This window comes from Mytilus trossulus, unplaced genomic scaffold (assembly GCF_036588685.1).
Source record: "Mytilus trossulus isolate FHL-02 unplaced genomic scaffold, PNRI_Mtr1.1.1.hap1 h1tg000247l__unscaffolded, whole genome shotgun sequence".
Lineage (NCBI taxonomy): Eukaryota > Metazoa > Mollusca > Bivalvia > Mytilida > Mytilidae > Mytilus > Mytilus trossulus.
The window spans coordinates 2,509,942-2,529,086 of NW_026963318.1; the positions used below are offsets into that span (position 1 = coordinate 2,509,942).

Sequence of the window (19,145 nt, forward strand, 5' to 3'; positions counted from 1 at the left end):
TGATTTGGATATAGACAATTATAGGTCACCACACAGCCTTCCAAAATGAGAAAAAAAACATAATTATAAAACATTTGTTGATGACCTTTAGGGAGCTACCATTTGATTTTTATGGGGGGGGGGGGGGGGGGGGGGGGGTGGGGGCTAGGATGAAAAATTTTGTCCTGCCTTTTTTTTTTAGCTGAAATCTCTGTCCTGCCTTTTTATTTTTCACTCTATTCGGTCCTGCCTTTTTTTACCTAAATTGTCGTCCTGACTTTTTTTTTTTTGCAAGTGTCTCATCCTGCCTTTTTTTTTACTCAAAACTACTGTCCTGCCTATTTTTTTCAAATTTCATCCTAGCCCCCCCATAAAAATCAAATGGTAGCTCCCTTACTCATGATTCTGATTCTTTTGATTTTGTTAATTTTACAAAGCTATTAGTTCCAAGACAAGTATGGATGAAAGTTAATGAAACTAATTGCCAAGCAACTCTTATGTTTCTCAAAATATCTTTAAATGGATATAGGAAGATGTGGTGTGACCATGTGAGTGCCAATGAAACAACTCTCTATCCAAATAACAATTTATAAAAGTAGACCATTATAGGTCAATGTACGGCCTTCAACACAGAGCCTTGGCTCACACTGAATAACAAGCTATAACGGGCCCCCAAATTACTAGTGTAAAACCATTCAAACGGGAAAACCAACGGTCTTATCTATTTTAACTAGAGGCTCTAAAGAGCCGGTGTCGCTCACCTTGGTCTATGTGAATATTAAACAAAGGACTCGGATGGATTCATGACAAAATTGTGTTTTGGTGATGGTGATGTGTTTGTACATATTAATTTACTGAACATTCTAGCTGCTTACAATTATCTCTATCTATAATTAATTTGGCCCAGTAGTTTCAGAGGAGAAGATTTTTGTAAAAGATTACTAAGATTTACGAAAAAATGGTTAAACATGACAATAAAGGGCAATAACTCCTAAAGGGGTCAACTGACAATTTCGGTCATGTTGACTTATTTGTAGATCTTACTTTGCCAACATTTATTGTTTTTTACAGTTTATCTCTATAATAATATTCAAGATAATAACCAAAAACAGCAAAATTTCCTTAAAATTACCTGTTCAGGGGCAGCAGCCCAACAACGAGTTGTCTGATTCATCTGAAAATTTTCCTGGCAGATATATTTTGACCTGATGAAATTTTTTACTTCTTGTCAGATTTGCTTTAAATGCTTTGGTTTTTGAGTTATAAGCCAAAAACTGAATTTTACCCCTATGTTCTATTTTTAGCTTTGGCGGCCATCTTGGTTGGTTGACCGGGTCCCGCAACACATTTTTTAGACTAGATACCCAAATGATGATTGTAGCCAATTTTGGTTTAATTTGGCAATGTAGTATCAGAGGAGAAGATTTTTGTAAAAGATTACTAAGATTTAAAAAAAATTGTTAAAAATTGACTATAAAGGTCAATAACTCCTAAAGGGGTCAACTGACCGTTTCGGTCATGTTGACTTATTTGTAAATCTTACTTTGCTGAACATTATAGCTGTTTTACAGTTTATCTCTATCTATAATAATATTCAAGATAATAACCAAAAACTGCAAAATTTCCTTAAAATTACCTGTTCAGGGGCAGAAAAAATTGTTAGAGGACCCCTTAAGGAGTTATTGCCCTTTATAGTCAATATTGAACAACTTTTCGTCATTTTTGTAACTTGTAAAAAAATCTTCTTTTCTTAAACTACTTGGCCACATTCATAATACTAGGGTATCTATTTGACAAAAAGTGTCTAATGACCCAGCCTACCAACCAACATGGCAAACATCAGTAAATACAGTAACAGGTGAGCGAAACAGGCTCTTGAGAGCCTCTAGTTGTATTTGGCTACAAAAGGCCATACATAAAAAAACAACATAACAAGTTAGTCAACATGGAAAAATTGGTATATTTCCATTTGGTATGACTCATATAAAATGTTATTTAAGTGTAAGAGATGTAGGTATACAGATCTGATTTTCGTTTTTGCCATGGTATTTGCATTGTAAATTTACTTTACTTTCAATATAAGTAATAATTTCTCCATGGTATCTTCAATTTCTTTTTAGCCTAATTGACAATACGATCATGTGATCTATTCCCCTCATTTGGTCCCTGGTTTCATCTGAGACTACTATAACACAATACTGTGTTATAGTAGTCTCAGGTTTCATCAGGTCAGATTTGAATAATGTAAATAATAGAAAATCTGAAAGTGGCAAAAAAGCTTGGAAAAACTATCTATTGCACCAAAATCATCAAATGAATTCTTCAGGAGGTATTGCTCTTAAAGGGGTATTGGCTATGAGATATATACAAAAAAATGAATATTATTTTGTTTGGTTTAAAATGTTTAATAAAAGTAAAATAATGAAATAATAATTCGCTTTTAGCTGCCAAATTTGATATATCGCTGGTGAATCATTTATTTGCAAGAGAATAATTTGACCTCATTAAATCTGTATTAATGTGACCTGTAACTTAACCCAATAGCTATAAGGATTGATTATTCAGGAATTAGTCGTGGTCAGCAATTGGAAGGAAACATTTTTACACAGGTAAAAACGAAATTTAACTTAAATATGTTTTTAACCTAAACATGAAAGCAAACAAACCTGGAAAAATCCAATTGCATGAATTCGTTTCCTAATCATGTTTGTGTTTATCCCGGATATGTGACCTTCGGCAGTCTTTGGAGGTCATCAACCTCGATGGTGACATCCCATTAGTCCGACAACCATTATTCCGACAGCCCATTACTCCGACAGCCCACTATTCCGACAGCCCATTACTCCGACAGCCCACTATTCCGACAACCCATTACTCCGACGGCCCATTACTCCGACAATGCATTTTTCTAAATTTGTGTATGGACAAATTTTCCCTAAAAAGACCAACTCCGTTCTCTGTAATATTTGTGGTTGTCCGTTTTGATCCCAATTATTCTTTCCATGCGGGATATAAGTCTCAGTATATTGGAGTTGATACAAATGCTTATTGCAACTGCCCAGTCCTTACCCTAGTCCCTCTTTCGTTTCACGTGTCTGGGTATTTTATTTTTCTTTACATTTCGTCGTTTGTGTGTCGTCCACTGTCAGTCTGTGCTGTTCTAGTTCGCTGTGTTTTTTGTGTGTGTCTTGCTCTACCTTATTTCATTAGATCGTCGGTTATCCCCTTTCGCGTATCAGGGGAGTGAGGTTTCATGCCGTCAGTCAAATTGAGAAAAACAAAGAGACAAATACATACCCAGATCCTTAAAAAATAAGATAACAAATAGGACGAAATATGTGCTCAGAAAAGATTAGCAATTCCAATTACGAAGACGGTATCATGTTCGGGAATGTGAATCCACGACATACGGTGCCAGTGCACAGCACTTCTAATAGCGATCTATCAGACATAGTCTGAGATATGACACTCAATTTATTTGTAGTGGTACCAATTTTATATCCCGAGCTTATTTCAAAATCTAGAAAAATATGCCTCTTTTATAATGGTTGAAGGAAGTGCAGGACTGATTATTTACAACAAAACGTATTACGAAAAACAAAATTTAATATGACGGACATGAACATTTCGGCAATTTCTATTTTCAAAAATATTCATGAGGAAAAGTGATATCGGGTCGGTGACTGTTTATGACACAGAAATATACAGTCAACGTATTTTGACTGCTTAAATATAATGAGTGCCGTATAAAAGCCAATAACAATAAGAAATCTAAGACAATGTGTGACATTCTTGTCCTGCTTGTGTCTTTCTCAAAATTGTCTAATTGTAAAAACTTACTACATAATGTGTTTTGTGGCAAACTTGACACATATTTTTCATTTAAAGATTGTTTTCAAGGAGAACAAATATTTAGATATCATTGATTTTAAGAAAGGAAGTTCATATGTTAATTAAGAATCGGTGCTCACCCATTACAATATTCAAAAATCGTATTATACAGCTGATAAAGTTGAGGATGAGCGTCATTTTTCAATCGAATGCTCACATTATCAAAATTTGTGGGAGGAACTCTTTCAGCATATTCAGTCTAGCACATGTCAGAACTTTGAAAAGTTAGATAAATATGATAAATATGCTAGTTGTTTTTTTTCTATTTTGTTTTGGCTCCGATTGTGACTGAGGCTTACGGTGTTATAAAGATAATTATATCATATTACTATGATTTTAGTATTGTAAAGTCTTAATGTCTTAATCATTATACCGCCGCTTCGCAAAAGTGGGAACATACGGTTTTACCTCTGTCTGTCCGTCCATTCAACCGTCCTCCCGTCAGTTCGTCCGTCCGTCCCATGAATATTTTCGTTGCATCTTTTTCAGGAACGACATTACAAGTATTTCTGAAAGGTTTATTGAAGTCGGCTACATCGTGTGATACGTTTTCAGATTCATTACTCAACAAATCCTGTTCACCGAACACTTTTAACATGACAGCCAAGTTGAAAATTTTCGTCACCATATTTCGCAGGAACTACTAAAATGATTTCTGAAATTTTGTTTCAAGGTTTATTTAAGTCATCTATACGGTGTGAGGCTTTTTCAGATCACAACTCAACAACATAATATTTTCTGTTCTTTTCTATATACAGATTTCGAATTGAGTGTATAGAAAGTATTCGAACTACCTCAGCTTTATGTTATACATTTGTACGGAGTTATTTCTTAAAATATTTTATTACATATCTAAACGTAAGAATACAGACAGACAAGTTGTATTTTACCCTGATACCCTAATACTTGACTTTATAAGTGTCGGACTTATGGGTTGTCGAAGTATTGGGCTGTCGGAGCATTGGGTCGTCGGACTATTGGGTTGTCGGACTAATGGGTTGTCGGACTAATGGGTTGTCGGATCAATGGGCTGTCGGACTAATGGGCTGTCGGAATAATGGTGTGTAACCATGCATATTTGTATAGAGGCCAGCTAAAGGACGGCATTATGTGCGGGAGTTTCTCGCTACATTGAAGACCTATTAGTGGACTTCGGTCTGCTCTATGTTCAAGTTGTTGTCGCTTTAACTCATTCCCCCATTGCATTCTCAATTTTATTTAGTCTTGATGCCATCGTATTAACTATCGAGGTTACACACCATTTGCATACTAGTTCAGTGATAATGGACGTCATACTTTTCTCAAAAATATACACACGAAAGTAAAATTAAAAATCATACCAGACTAGCAAATGCCAGAGGCTCCTGACTTGGGACAGGTGCAAAATTGCGGCAGGGTTAAACATGTTTTTTGAGATCTCAACCCACCCCTATACCTCTAGCCAATTTAGAAAAACAAACGCAAAACAATACACATAGTAAAGCTCAGTTTAAGAGAAGTCATATTCCGATGTCGGAATATGAGGCTTAATTAAACTGATTGAAAGATTATGTCTACACGAAATTTTGATATATATAGTCTCGAGTACCTACATTGTTTACTGGTTTTTTTTCCAGACTGGTTGTATTTGGATATACGTATGTGTATGTTATAATTTTAATCTAATATCAGAATTTGAGGCAAATCGATGGACATGATTTGTTTCTGCAATAGAAGCAACCAATAATAACTTTGTTTCTATGTTGGAAATAACTATTCAAAGAACTGATTATGGTCCCACATAAAAGTCACAGATTCGGTGGATATTATATTGGATCATTATGTCTCTTCTATAGATGAACAGCTTACACCAATCTAAGAGTCATCTAATATAGTAATATATGTCTACATGTCTGTCACGGTCACGTTGCTTTTATACTATTCAACTTACGTTAACCCAACTTGGTATGGAGTTGCATCATGGGCTTCAAGGATGTGTCATATCCAAAAGTCAGTTTATTTGTACCATAGAACTTAGGTAGACCGTCCAATTCTGTGATGCTGATACTACATGGGATTGGGGTGTATCATACCAATTTTTGGAAGTAAGGTCACCATGACATTGAAATTGTCGTATGACCCCCATGATAGTGAAACGTTTTCTGTTTTGTGTTTGGTGTATAATATTCTTCTGTATCACTAAGAATGACAAAACTTTGTATGCAGGAACATTATTCTGATCTTAATATTGTTTTGTGAATTTTCAGTAAACAACAATGAGCTTTTGTCATCACTTGGAGTCTCTTGTTGTCTGATATCCTTTACACAAATGATCGGATTAATCTTTTCCTCTGGATGCTTAAACAAACATTTTAACAAACGAAGCAAGCAAGCAAGCCAACAAACCTTTAAACTAGATGCATAAGAAAAATAGCTGTAAAATATGCTGAATCTACTCTTGTATTCAGATTTTTTACCCTGTTTAAAATTGGACCAGTCATTGGGGTCTTAAGTGTCATCATTCAAACATTGCATTGTTAAAGTTTTTTTTAGCTGCGTTTTACCATGGGTAAACAAAAGGGACCAAAGGGGCCAAAATTAACTTTGTTCATATTGTAAAAAATTTGTAAGGGTTCCGCAGAACCAAGTGTCTCGCCTACTTTTGCTGTAAATCGCAGGCTCAACAAAAATGAGGAAAAAAATCAATAAAAATATTCCTCTTGATACTATCTTTTGCTTGTAAGAAGCTTCTGTCCAAGTTTGGTAAAAATCTAGGATAGTTAATGAATCTTATAAATGTTTTGAAAACTTTAACTGCAGACTGTATGTTATGTTAACTGGAAGAAAATCTAAGTCCATTTAAAAGTAAAATACAGAAAAAATGGAGTAATTTTTTTACAAAATTTACTTCTGGATACTATCTTATGACCAAAAATAAGCTTTTGTCCAAGATTGGTACAAACCCAGGATAGTTTAAGAAAGGTATTAAAATTTTAAAAACTTTAACCACAAAGTGAATGTTATGTTTCCCTGCAGAAAAACTAAGTCCATTTAAAAGTAAAATACAGAAAAAATGGATTTTTTTTTTACAAAATTTACTTCTGGATACTATCTTATGATCATAAACAAGCTTCTGTCCAAGTTTGGTACAAACCCAGGATAGTTTAAGAAAGTTATTAAAATTTTAAAAACTTTAACCACAGAGTGAATGTGATGTTTCCCCGCAGAAAAACTAAGTCCATTTAACTGTAAAATACGAAAAAAATGGATTTTTTTTTTTACAAAATTTACAGCTGGATACTACCTTATGATCATAAACAAGCTTCTGTTCAAGTTTGGTAGAAATGCAGTATTGGTTAAGAAAGTTATTAAAATTTCAAAAACTTTAACCACAGAGTGAATATTTGTGGACGCCGCCGACGACGACACCGACGACGACGGAATGTAGGATCGCTTAGTCTGGCTTTTTCGACAAAAGTCGAAGGCTCGACAAAAACGTTTTTATTTAACTTCAAGTTAACCAAATTATCAGTGTTTTATAGATATGTATTCATGTAAATGCAGTAGACAATATCATTCAATTTTTTCCAAAATTAGGCAGGTTATTGGAGTGGTCCAATTTTACTGTCCATTTGCCCTTTAGGCAGCAACCATTTGATTTTCTGGGGGGGGGGGGCTATGGTTTTTTTTTGGAAAAAAAAAAGTTTGTTTCAAGTTTTTGGAGGAAAAAAATAATTTGTTTTTGATTCTGAGAAAAAGAAATTGTTTGTTTCACCCTCAGCTGCCACTATATGTAATGCTAAAATTGAAAGAAAAAAATTGTTTTCGACTTGTCGCGAAAAAAACCAGATTGTTTTTTCGCAATAGGTGAAGAAAAAAAAATTCCAGAAAAAAACCCCATAGCCCCCCCCCCGAAATCTAATGGTTGCTGCCTTAGTGGAATACTTTATCATCTGAGCAAATTTCTGTTACATATTTTGTGAAACACCTTGTGTAAGGTTTCATTTTAGATTTCAAGTTAAAAGATTTTTACCTGTAGGTATGATCATGTGACTTACATGTTAGAATTTGAATTCAAATTAGTTTGATCTTTACATGGACAAAGACTTGCATTAGTTCCTAAAAAATTTTGAAGACATAAAAAAGTTTAAAGTTTCATGACAAGTTTAAGGTATTTAATGTAGTAAAAATTATTTTTTTAATGTATTCTGTTCTTGATTTCAAACTTTAGTTCAAGAAAAATTAGGAATTAAAGATTTCACAAATTTTTCATACATAAGGTTAGATGGAAACACAATGATAACTCAACCATTTCTTCATGTTGGTTTATTTATTTGAGAAGTGTAACATTTTTTACTTGTTTTAATATTAAATGTTCCTTTTCAGTTCTCTGATTCTAGGAACTTGGAGTCATTCTAATTGGTATTAGATGGGAAAACTATATAGCCATTATATAGATTTTCAACAATGCCAGACTCAGAGTATATACAGTCAGGACAAAAGTGAGTTCCCACTAAAAAAAAGTTATCATTTCAACTATTTAAAGTCGATATTTTCTAAAAGAAATTGTACCTTCAGTAGCTATTTAAAATGCCACAATGGTCAGTAAAAGACATTTAATTATATAAACAAGGTTATAAACATCATCTCCTCGAGTTTACTACTAGTATAATTAATTGGGACCATGGTATCGATTGTGAAAGCTTATTATATGTTATTTCCTTTGGTTTTATATAAAAAAATAAAGGAAGATGTGGTTTCATTGCAAATGAGACAACTCTCCACAAGAGACCAAATGACACACAAATTTTACCTATAGGTCCCCGTATTAGTTAATCATTTGGCAAAGTTGGCTGTGTTTACGTAACAAATGTAATTTTCATTTTCAGAATCTAAGGACTATGGGTAATCTGAGATCACCCCTTGTTTTTTGTGGGGTTCATGTTGCTTATTCAGTTTTCTATGTTGTGTCATGTGTACTATTGTTTTTCTGTTTGTCTTTTTCATTTTTAGCCATGGCGTTGTCATTTTATTTTAGATTTATGAGTTTGACTGTCCCTCTGGTATCTTTTGTCCCTCTTTTGTACACCAAAAAAACAACAACATTATATTATTGATTAATTTCCATTTTTAAGATTTTTTTATGGTAACCAATCATAATAATGTTTTTGTGTATGATTTTGAAAATATTACAAATTGATCACAGAAAAACCATTGCAGTTGAAAAAGGCATCTATATATGTATGGAAAAGTAAATTTAATTTTGTATTTCAGAGAATTTACAAGACTATCCACAACCCTCTCATCTTGATGAATTGTTAAACCACAGAAACTTAAAGAAGACCTACAGATAACCTAGGATGTACAGTATAAAGAACACCTACAGAAACCTAGGCTGCATAGTATATACCACAATGTAAAAGGATCGGCAAGTTGCGTTCATCTATTAGGTATATATTGGTTGAATAATACATTTCCTATCTTCACTTTTCAAAAATTGAAGATTTTTTTTTAAGTACAATATTAATTACCTTGCTTATTAAAAAGGCTTTGAAAGGCATAAACATGTTGAAAATATGTTGCACAGCCCTATGATATGAACTTTGTAAAGAATAATAGTGCATATGAACTTAAGAATCCAGGATATGATTTTTGTTGTCTCGTTTGACAGAGTAAAAAAGTGAGACTCCTTAAAAGGAGTTCCTTTTGGAAATTGCATTGTCTATATTATCAGAGGTTGGACCTATAAGCTATCAAATCTGAACAGAAAGAAAAAACAAATGTATAAACAATACTGGTATTAATAAGGTTATGTGGTATGATTGCTATTGAGACAATTTCCGTTTATCAACAGCCATTGGTCTTGAAACAATAACCATAATCAAAGTTAATGATACTTGCATGCACATTTTTTTTATCAGTTATGTTTACAGGACAATATTAATATCTTTTTGAGATAAATATAAATGTACTTTAAATTCAGAAATTGTTGCATGCATTTATTATTGCGAATTTGCCATTTTAGACAAAAATGCAATTTTATTTTTTGTGACATTGAGAAAATCCCAATACTTTCTTAATTTACAGTGAATTTAAGTGAAAAATAGCAATGATTAAAGGAGATGCATCAAAGAAAACATAGGACCATGATGACTGTCTTAGATTGAACTATTTTTTAAAGAACCAGAAATAATATATTAGTTTCCACTCTTTCAAATATTATATACAAAAACGATATTTTTCAGGAACCCAAAAATTGAGCAATGACCTTAAAGAGTAAGCCATGTGTACAGTAAGATATCCATCTTTGTAGTTACCAAAGAGTGGGGGTAAGAACCTAGTCTATCATTATACATGGTAAGTAATTTTTTGTTGGTTAAAAATTATGCATCAGGACACTATAATTTTTTTCTTTGATCCTCATTTGGAAAAAAAGGGGGATGCAGGTATACAACAATGAAGCAGCAACCCAACAAAAGTATTTTTTCATATCTGAAATCCCACCCTTAGAAATGAATTGAAGAATGCTGAAATATTTAGACCTGCTGATATTAAAACTAGTGCAATGCCTAAATCAAACATAATTTCAAGCAGAATTATTTTTTTGAACAGCTTCAAAGTTTAGATTTGTCTAAACAAAACTACCAGATGCAACTTAACATTTTTTAAAAATCTATGAGAGGACACCAAGAGAAAACTCTTTATCATTGGCCTTTAACTTTGTTAATTTTTCAATTGCTCTGGTACTTTAATTTATTTAAATTTTTACAAGTGAATGGAAGTTGTTTTGATGAAAATCACCTTTTATAAATGGGAGGTAACTTTGATATCTTTTTCTTATGTGTTTTTAAATGAAGCAAAATTTCATTTTTAAAAGAAACTGAATTTCTTCTCTCAGTTGTTCCTATTGGTAATGTCTTTTATATTCATAATTAATAACTGAAGAGTAAAATTACAGAAATTGGTTATAAAACAGAGGAGGTTTAGGGGTGGAAAAAAATTGGTTGGTTATATAGGGAATCACTGAAGTGTGGCTGGAGTGGGCCCCCTCATAGACAGTCAATGGGCCCCCACTTATGAAAATTTCTGGATTCGCCGCTGTATAACATGATCCTTTGCCTTGCTTTAATACTTCTACACTTTTTTTCTTTATTTTCCACAAAATTAAGGCAATGATGTAGGATACTATTCTAACAAAACATCACAGCATGGTGACCCTCATCATCACACTAACATGTCAAATATGTATCCTACTTCATAATATCATTTAATAATGTTAATATTCAAGTTTTAAAAAAGAATTTTTATTTAAAAAGAGATTTTACTTATTTCTATTCTGCAGAGACTATTTCACCAGCACTTTGACTGATGTACAGAGACTTCTGACAAATAATTACTGGTACTCAATAGAGTTTAATGCACCATTGGCGACCAGGTTTGAAGACGTGGAAAGCACTCTATCATTGTTGGTAGTTTTAAGTGCTTTGACCTCTTATATGAGGTCTCACATAGAAACTTATATTCCTATGTTTCATATAAATGTTCAGTGCTTTATAACTGTCAGACATCTGATTGACTTTGACTGAAGACTTATTTTTAGTGTCTGCAGAGTTAAAATGAGTTTGATCAAAACCCAGCTTATATTTCAATTTCCCATTAAGTTAATGTTTTTACTTTTGATAGCAAGGCTGAGGGTTTATGTTCTAGAGTAAACTTTTTGGACAAAGAGGTTGTCACTGTTTCTCAACAAAATTAACGAACAAATTAAAAATCTAAGCTATTATGACACCCTGAGGAAAGAATATCTGTTTCTTTGAGGTTGAACAGGTTATAAAAAAACAATTCATTATATTGTTTATTTTAGCCAGCTTCCACTCTTTTTTAAAGTTTGAAAAAAATATACATTTAAAATATCTATCCCTTAAAGGGTAACAGGATTTTTTTTTAACATTAACGAAAATGAAATTATGAAGTAATATTAATTTGATTTAAGCAGCCACTTAAGTAAATTTTGTAAGATTGAGGTAAAAAAACATGGCTGATATATTATTGTTTTCCAAGTAAAAAATTGAACCTCATTTTGGTCTGTATTGCATGCAACATTTAAATTGATCGAAAGTAGTGGATGGTTGTACATATATACAGCATGGTCAGATCTTTAAAGGAAAGAAAGGTCAAAATTTAATATAAAAAAGAAGTAACCACAAAAATCAGCATCCCTTACTAATTTGGTCCCTATAAAATATTCTTTCACAGGCAAAATCTAAAATTTTTATGCTTTCATTTTTCACAAGCTTAAGAGTTCCTCCAATCACGTAGCTGCATTTAAAATTCCGCAAAACATAATGAGGCTTGTGGTCAAATAGTTTCACCAAGGATTTGTATAGTTAGACTTACTATACAAATCCTTGGTTTCACCAGGTCCAATAGTTGGAAATATTTGACAAGTCCAATAGTTCAAAGCTTGTAATTTGAAAAATGGTGAAAATATTGTGTACTTATTTTATATAGAAAATGATAACTGAGGTATAAGAATGTATACTTATTAACTGTATAAAAATGTATACTTATTAACTGTGTATGAATGGAGAAAAGTAAGTTTATTGTTCCTCATGATGCAACTATTGTCCTGAGGCGTAGCCGAGGGCTGAGTAGTTGTATCTGAGGGGACAATAAACTTACTTTTCCACAAATTTCCAGTCTGTAAGTGTTTTGTTATATTGAAAAAGACAACAGACAACAAATGGCTGTGATAAATCAACTATCGCAATGGCAGAAACCCAACAATAACATTTACTTCATAAATATTCTGAAATTCTAAGGCTACGTCTTGCACTGATGTCAACCCTAGATACAATGGGTAAAAATTACTCCCGCTGGTATTTTCAAAATCCTCCATTATTGCTGCATCAGAAATCCAGCAAAATATGATGAAGCTTGCAGTCAAATAGTTTCAACGAGGTCCAATAGTTGGAAACTTTTGACTAGTCCAAGTGTTCAAAGCTTGTAAGTCAAAATATTGTGTACTTATTTTTATATAGAAAATGATAACTAAGGTAAAACAAATATTTATTTTTCATTTCAGGGGGTAAAGTGACTTCAAAGAATTGAAATAAGGTTGGTTGGTCCATTTTATTTTTTGTTTTCAACATGTAATGTTTTATATGTATTTCTATTTCATTTTAAGGTTAACCACAGACATTTAATTTATAAAGTTTCTTTTTGTTGCAGATGGAGCTAGGAGGATGTTTCAGTCACAGACCTTAGATGGACTCCGTTGTAGCAGACTAGGGAGGGTAGCGCATAGTTCTCGCAACGCTATACAATAGTAACAAGCTCATTCTACTCTGAGATTGTTAAAGGGCCTGTTTGATGGAAGTGACACCAACGTTCTCCAATTTTATTTTTGTTACAGATGCAGCCGGGAGGATGTTTCAGTCACAGACCTTGGATGGACTCCGTTGTAGCAGACTAGGGAGGGTAGCGCATAGTTCTCGCAACGCTATACAATAGTAACAAGCTCATTCTACTCTGAGATTGTTAAAGGGCCTGTTTGATGGAAGTGACACCAACGTTCTCCAATTTTATTTTTGTTACAGATGCAGCCGGGAGGATGTTTCAGTCACAGACCTTGGATGGACTCCGTTGTAGCAGACTAGGGAGGGTAGCGCATAGTTCTCGCAACGCTATACAATAGTAACAAACTCATTCTACTCTGAGATTGTTAAAGGGCCTGTTTGATGGAAGTGACACCAACGTTCTCCAAAACTACTAATTTATAAATTTTCTTTCTATTACAGATGGGGGCCAGAGGCAGATTCAGTCATAAACCTTGAATATGACTGATTAGAGATCTGCTCCAATTGAATTGACAAAAATTTCCTCTAACATATTACTAATCTTTATTATCTGTTTCCATTACAGAGTTTTTACAGAGGATATAGGTATACCGTATTTTTAATTTTTTTTGGTCCTGTTTGTAAGTTTGTCATAAAGAAGTGGGATGTGGTATTAATGTCAATGGGATAAAACACACAGATAAAAATAAGTTAAATACCTTTTTAAGTATGGATGAAGAAAGACAGACTACCCTATAACCAAAAGAAAGGACAGACAAAAGTATGCCAAACAATACACACACTAAAAAATGAACAACACCAATCAAATCAAAGACCAAGGATGAACTCAGGTGATCCAGGAAGTCGGCACCAAAAGAAAGGACAGACAAAAGTATACCAAACAATACACAAACTAAAAAATGTACAACACCAACCCAATCAAATACCAAGGATGAACTCAGTTGATCTAGGAAGTCGGAACCAAAAGAAATGACACACAAAAGTAACTAAAAAACGTACAACACCAACCCAATCAAAGAATAAGGATGAACTCAGGTGATCCATAAAGTTGGAACCACAAGAAATGACAAGACAAAATTTAACAAAACACTAAACTGATAACTAAAAATGTACAACACTTACACCCAACCAGAGGCCAGGGATGAACTTGGGTGACCCAGGACAGAAGTACTACAAGGATTGTTTTATTTACTACCAGGACAGGACAGAAGTGGGTGAGTAATTGATATGTTAACAAATTTACAAATTGATAAAGTTAAGGGTGTTTTTTTGTTCATTGTTTCTTCAATTTTAAATTTTAAATGTGACAAGATAAAGATGGCACATAATTTTCAAATATAGTTTTTGAAAAATATTTTTCTTTGTTTGTTATTTTGAAGTATCTTCATGTTTGGCAAAATTTTACTTGAAATAAATATACTCCAAAATTTATTAAATTGATAGACCTTTTTTCACGGAAAATATTGGTTATTTGACAATCATGTGAGTCAGGTTAAGACAATGATGACTCAGTCTTACTCAATGAAACACTGGTATCTTGCATTATGAGGGGCTTTAGCAAGGCATGCTACATTGTGTAAAAGAATAGAGCTTTCAATCACTATGTTAGAAACATTACTCATTAATTCCAGAGTTCTGATCAGGATAAATCAAATTCCCACAAAAAAATAGTCCTTATACTGAAATCCCTGTGGCTTAAAAAATAATTAACCTTGCGGTCTGTAAAAAATCCTTATGCCCCTTAATCATGATGATAAAAAAAATAATAATTTCAGAGTGAAGGGGAGGTAACTCAGATAAAATGAATTTACTAATTTGAAAGAACTTAAAAACTATATGATCCAATTGAGCTATACATTTGTAAAGTAAGACCCAGGGACCATGCTCAGAGAAGTCATTTGTATACATATTATTTTACATTAGGGAAGTTGAGTCCGTACAATGTGTGGTACACCCAAGTTAAAAATACTTTCTGAATTAGTTATCCTAATATGAAAAAGTCTTCTTTAATATTTCTTATAAATATTCACCATTAAAATTTCTAATATTTCTGCAGGGTTATGATGAGCAATTTTTAATTGTGAAAGTTTTCATATTATTTATTACAACAGTGGCCAACCCAATAATCATTTGCAGGCACGGATCCAGCCATTTTAAAAAGGGGGGTTCCCAACCCAGAGTAAAAGGGGAGGGGGGTCCAACTGTTTGCTCCCATTCAAATGCATTGACTGTCCAAAAAAAGGGGGGTTCCAACCCCTGGAATCGCCCCCCCCCCCCCCCCCTGGATCAGCCACTGATCCATGATAGCCAAGCACCTGTACTCAAAACATGTCTAACTTTTCTGTATGATTGCACTAAAAGATTTGTCCATAATTTTCAATAGTTAAATCTATTTATGTGCAACAACATAAGAAGCAAAATATAGAAGTTAGAGATTAACCCAGGGTATAACGCCTTCTTTATATTTTGGGTGTTAATTTAATATTAAAAGTTATCAATACAGAGATGATGATAGTTGCAATAACTTGAGATGAGGTTTATCCATCTTCGCTAGCCAAGGGTTACGATCTACTTCCGCTCTCTAGCGGAAGTGGATCGTAACCCTTGGCTAGCGAAGATGAGGTTTATCCTGGTTAAGATTATTTTCTCTGTATTTTCACCACTACAAACTGTCATTTGATCGAACGACTAAAATGTTTTTTTAACATTGTCTTAAACTTAAAGGTCTATCAGTACTTTTTTTGTGGTGAAAAAAAAGTAAACTCACAAAAAAAAAATTAAACGCTGAGGGAAAGTCAAAACGGGAAGTCCCTAATCAAATGGCAAAATCAAAAGATAATGGGTTTTAAAGTAAATGCATTTTTTTTTGTCCCTGTTTAAAAAAAAAGAATGTCAGTTAAATTAAAATTTCAGATTTATAAAGAAATAACTTTCCTAAGACATTTAAATTAAAATTTAAGATTTATAGTAAAATAATAATTTTCCTAAAATTTTTACATTTTCAATGCATTGTAGTTGTCCGATTATAGAATTACATTATTACTTGAAATTGATTTAAACTCATAGTCTAGAACATGCAAAGTTCAGAAGCAAAATATTTTTTTCTTCAGAGTTTTGGCGTAGACTTAACAAATATCAAATGATCATTTCAGAAATACATTATGCTTGGAGCGCTGCGTGTCTTTACTAACATATAACAAAGTTGCTTATTGGTGTTTTAGGAGTATGGTTGGTTATGTCTTCTGTTTGTTTCAGTTGTTCTTTGGATTGTTCTTTGGTTTTGAGGTGTTTAGGATGGTGTGTTTACCTTTCAATGGAATCTATATATGTAATTCTGAAATGAAAAATATTTGATATTTCTAGTCATAAAAACAAATAATTTAATGTTTGAGAATAAAGCTGATTGAACTTTGCATCTGTACAATTTTCATACTTTCTTTAATTTCTGATTTTCAAAATTTAGAAAAAATGAATATCTTCAATCAAAATCTAAATTGTAATTGACATACTATGATATATTGGAAATGGAAAACTAGAATAACATATTCTCATAAATCAATGGAAAATGATCCCAAATTTTTTTTTAAATAAACTTAATCTTCTTAAAAAAAATTTCTGGTTATCTTCATCTTAAACTTTAAAGCACTGATCGCTATCAAGATAATAAAGAAGTAAAAATACATTTTTATAACAGCCAAGCCATAACTAAATTCGGCCATACAAAAAAGAATTTGGAGGTTTTATCAACACTTATTATAGAGCTATAAACATAATCGCAGGGGTAATTAATTCTTAAAAAAGGGAAAGCTTGGACAAGTCTTAATATTTTGTGAACAATAATAAATTTCTATGATATATAGATTATTATCATAATTTTACTGAATTACTGATAATTTCCTTTCTCAGCTTAGTAGAAAGATATGGAAAGTATCTCTAGAAACTAAGGCTACACTTGCCATTGTCAATGTAAATTTCAAAGTCATCATAAGCAAAATAGCAATAAACAGATTATCATGGGTCATCTCAACTTGATAGTTTTTCTCACTTTTGCGGTACCAGCTCAAGGGAGATAATCAATCTCGTTGAGATAACCAACTAAATTTATGATGAATTTATTTTGAGTTATCTGAAAGTATCATCATCTCAAAGTGAAGAGTCATTTCCTATATCTTACAGTAGTTAATTCCCTTTGCTTCAAGCTTCTCAACCTTGGGTTAATTTTCATCTCTCACCTTCAACACTTAGTTTTCATTCACAGTTCCAGATATTTAGTGATAACTTCATTATTATGAGACCATAATTGACAACTGGTATCAATGTTTTAATTTTACTTGTTAGTCCCGTTTAACAATTGCTCATCGTAATTTGTAAAATAAAATTGTCTTGAGTTTAAGCATTTCTTTGTCCAGACAAAGAGTAATAGTGAGAGCTTTACTCTCTAACTGGGATCCAACTTGCCTCATTAGTTCAAAAGAGTTTTCCATTAGTCCATAATTGTTGCAAGCTATACTTTATTGTAGTTTTAACATGGGTAGGCATTATATATGTGATTATTTTTGCCTAAGCGACAGCATACAATCATTTCTGTTAACCAAGCAGTTTTAGATTTATATAAGACCCTGTTTCAGACTTTGGGGATTTAATCACTAAAAGTTAAAGATAATCAGACTACTTTAGATTTAACTAGTAATCTGTTTTCTTTTAATCCAAGTAGCACAAAAGAGCTGATTCCTGTAAGTCTGTTTATTGCCTGCTTCTGGTTTTTATCCATTTAAGGAACCACAGGGGCAGATCCAGCCATTAAATTATAATGCATTAAGGAACCAGTGATTCCGTAGGTGCAGTAACATTTATTGCCATTATTGCTTTAAGATATCAGTGTTTTTTTCTTTTTCTTTTTCTCTCACAAAAGTCATTGGAAGTAATCAAAATTACTCTCATAAATAATCCTAGAACAAAAAAAAATACTCTTCAATTGTACATTTTGCTACTATTTTTCTTTCAAGTATAAAACTTAAATAAAAAGTAAAAATCTATTTTATTGAAGTATTACGTGCCATTTGAATTTTGAAATTAATTTTAATAAATTATAAAGTATTAATTAATTTGAATTATAAAGTATTGAAATTAATTTTTATTATAAAGAATCAGTATTTATATCATTTTTTTTAGTTCTAAATTCTTTCTTTCTAATATTTTTATTAGATGTAAAGTTTTCATACTTGATGCATGTAATATCATTTTACATCATATTTGTATTTTTTCATTTCAGCTTCTTTTTCTTGTACCACTGAAACTTCACAGAATAATTGCGTCTATTTTGAAGTTGTGTACCTGCTTATATGGAATTGTTTGAGGAATTTCCCCCCATTTTTCCTTTAATTCTGATCTTGAAAACTGTTTTCCGAAATTTTTAAATATGGTACTGATTTTGTGTAATCAACTGCTGCAGTTTTCAATCTCATTATTTTTAACTTCACACAATGATTGTTCAAATATTTTAAAAGTTGTCCACTTTTTTCCCCGACTTGGGAACTAAGTAATTTTTCTTCAAAGGTAAAATAAATAATTGTTAACCCATACCTTTTGGAATTCACATCGAGTTTGCAAATTTATAGAGGCTTTTACAAATTTTGGCTACTATGTACATGAGTTAAGTAAACCTTAAAATGAGATATTATTGATTAAATATGCTTCAAATTCAAAATATTATAAAAATGTAGATTCAATGTGTTTGCTATTTTACTACACTGTACTTTTTTTCCTACATTTGTATAAATATTACTACACTGTACTTTTTTTCTGACATTTGTATAAATATTACTACACTGTACTTTTTTTCTTACATTTGTATAAATATTACTACACTGTACTTTTTTTCTGACATTTGTATAAATATTCCTACACTGTACTTTTTTCTGACATTTGTATAAATTT

At 32.3% G+C, this 19,145-nt stretch overlaps 1 long non-coding RNA gene across 1 annotated transcript; it reads left to right on the plus strand.

Moving 5' to 3' along the window:
- Window positions 1-8,290: 8,290 nt before the first annotated feature.
- Window positions 8,291-19,087, plus strand: LOC134701625 (uncharacterized). The gene is made up of 6 exons (XR_010104165.1): window positions 8,291-8,351; window positions 9,124-9,299; window positions 10,095-10,206; window positions 12,935-12,966; window positions 13,774-14,422; window positions 18,481-19,087. It is a non-coding gene; the product is annotated as an uncharacterized LOC134701625 (long non-coding RNA).
- The last annotated feature ends 58 nt before the right edge of the window (window positions 19,088-19,145 follow it).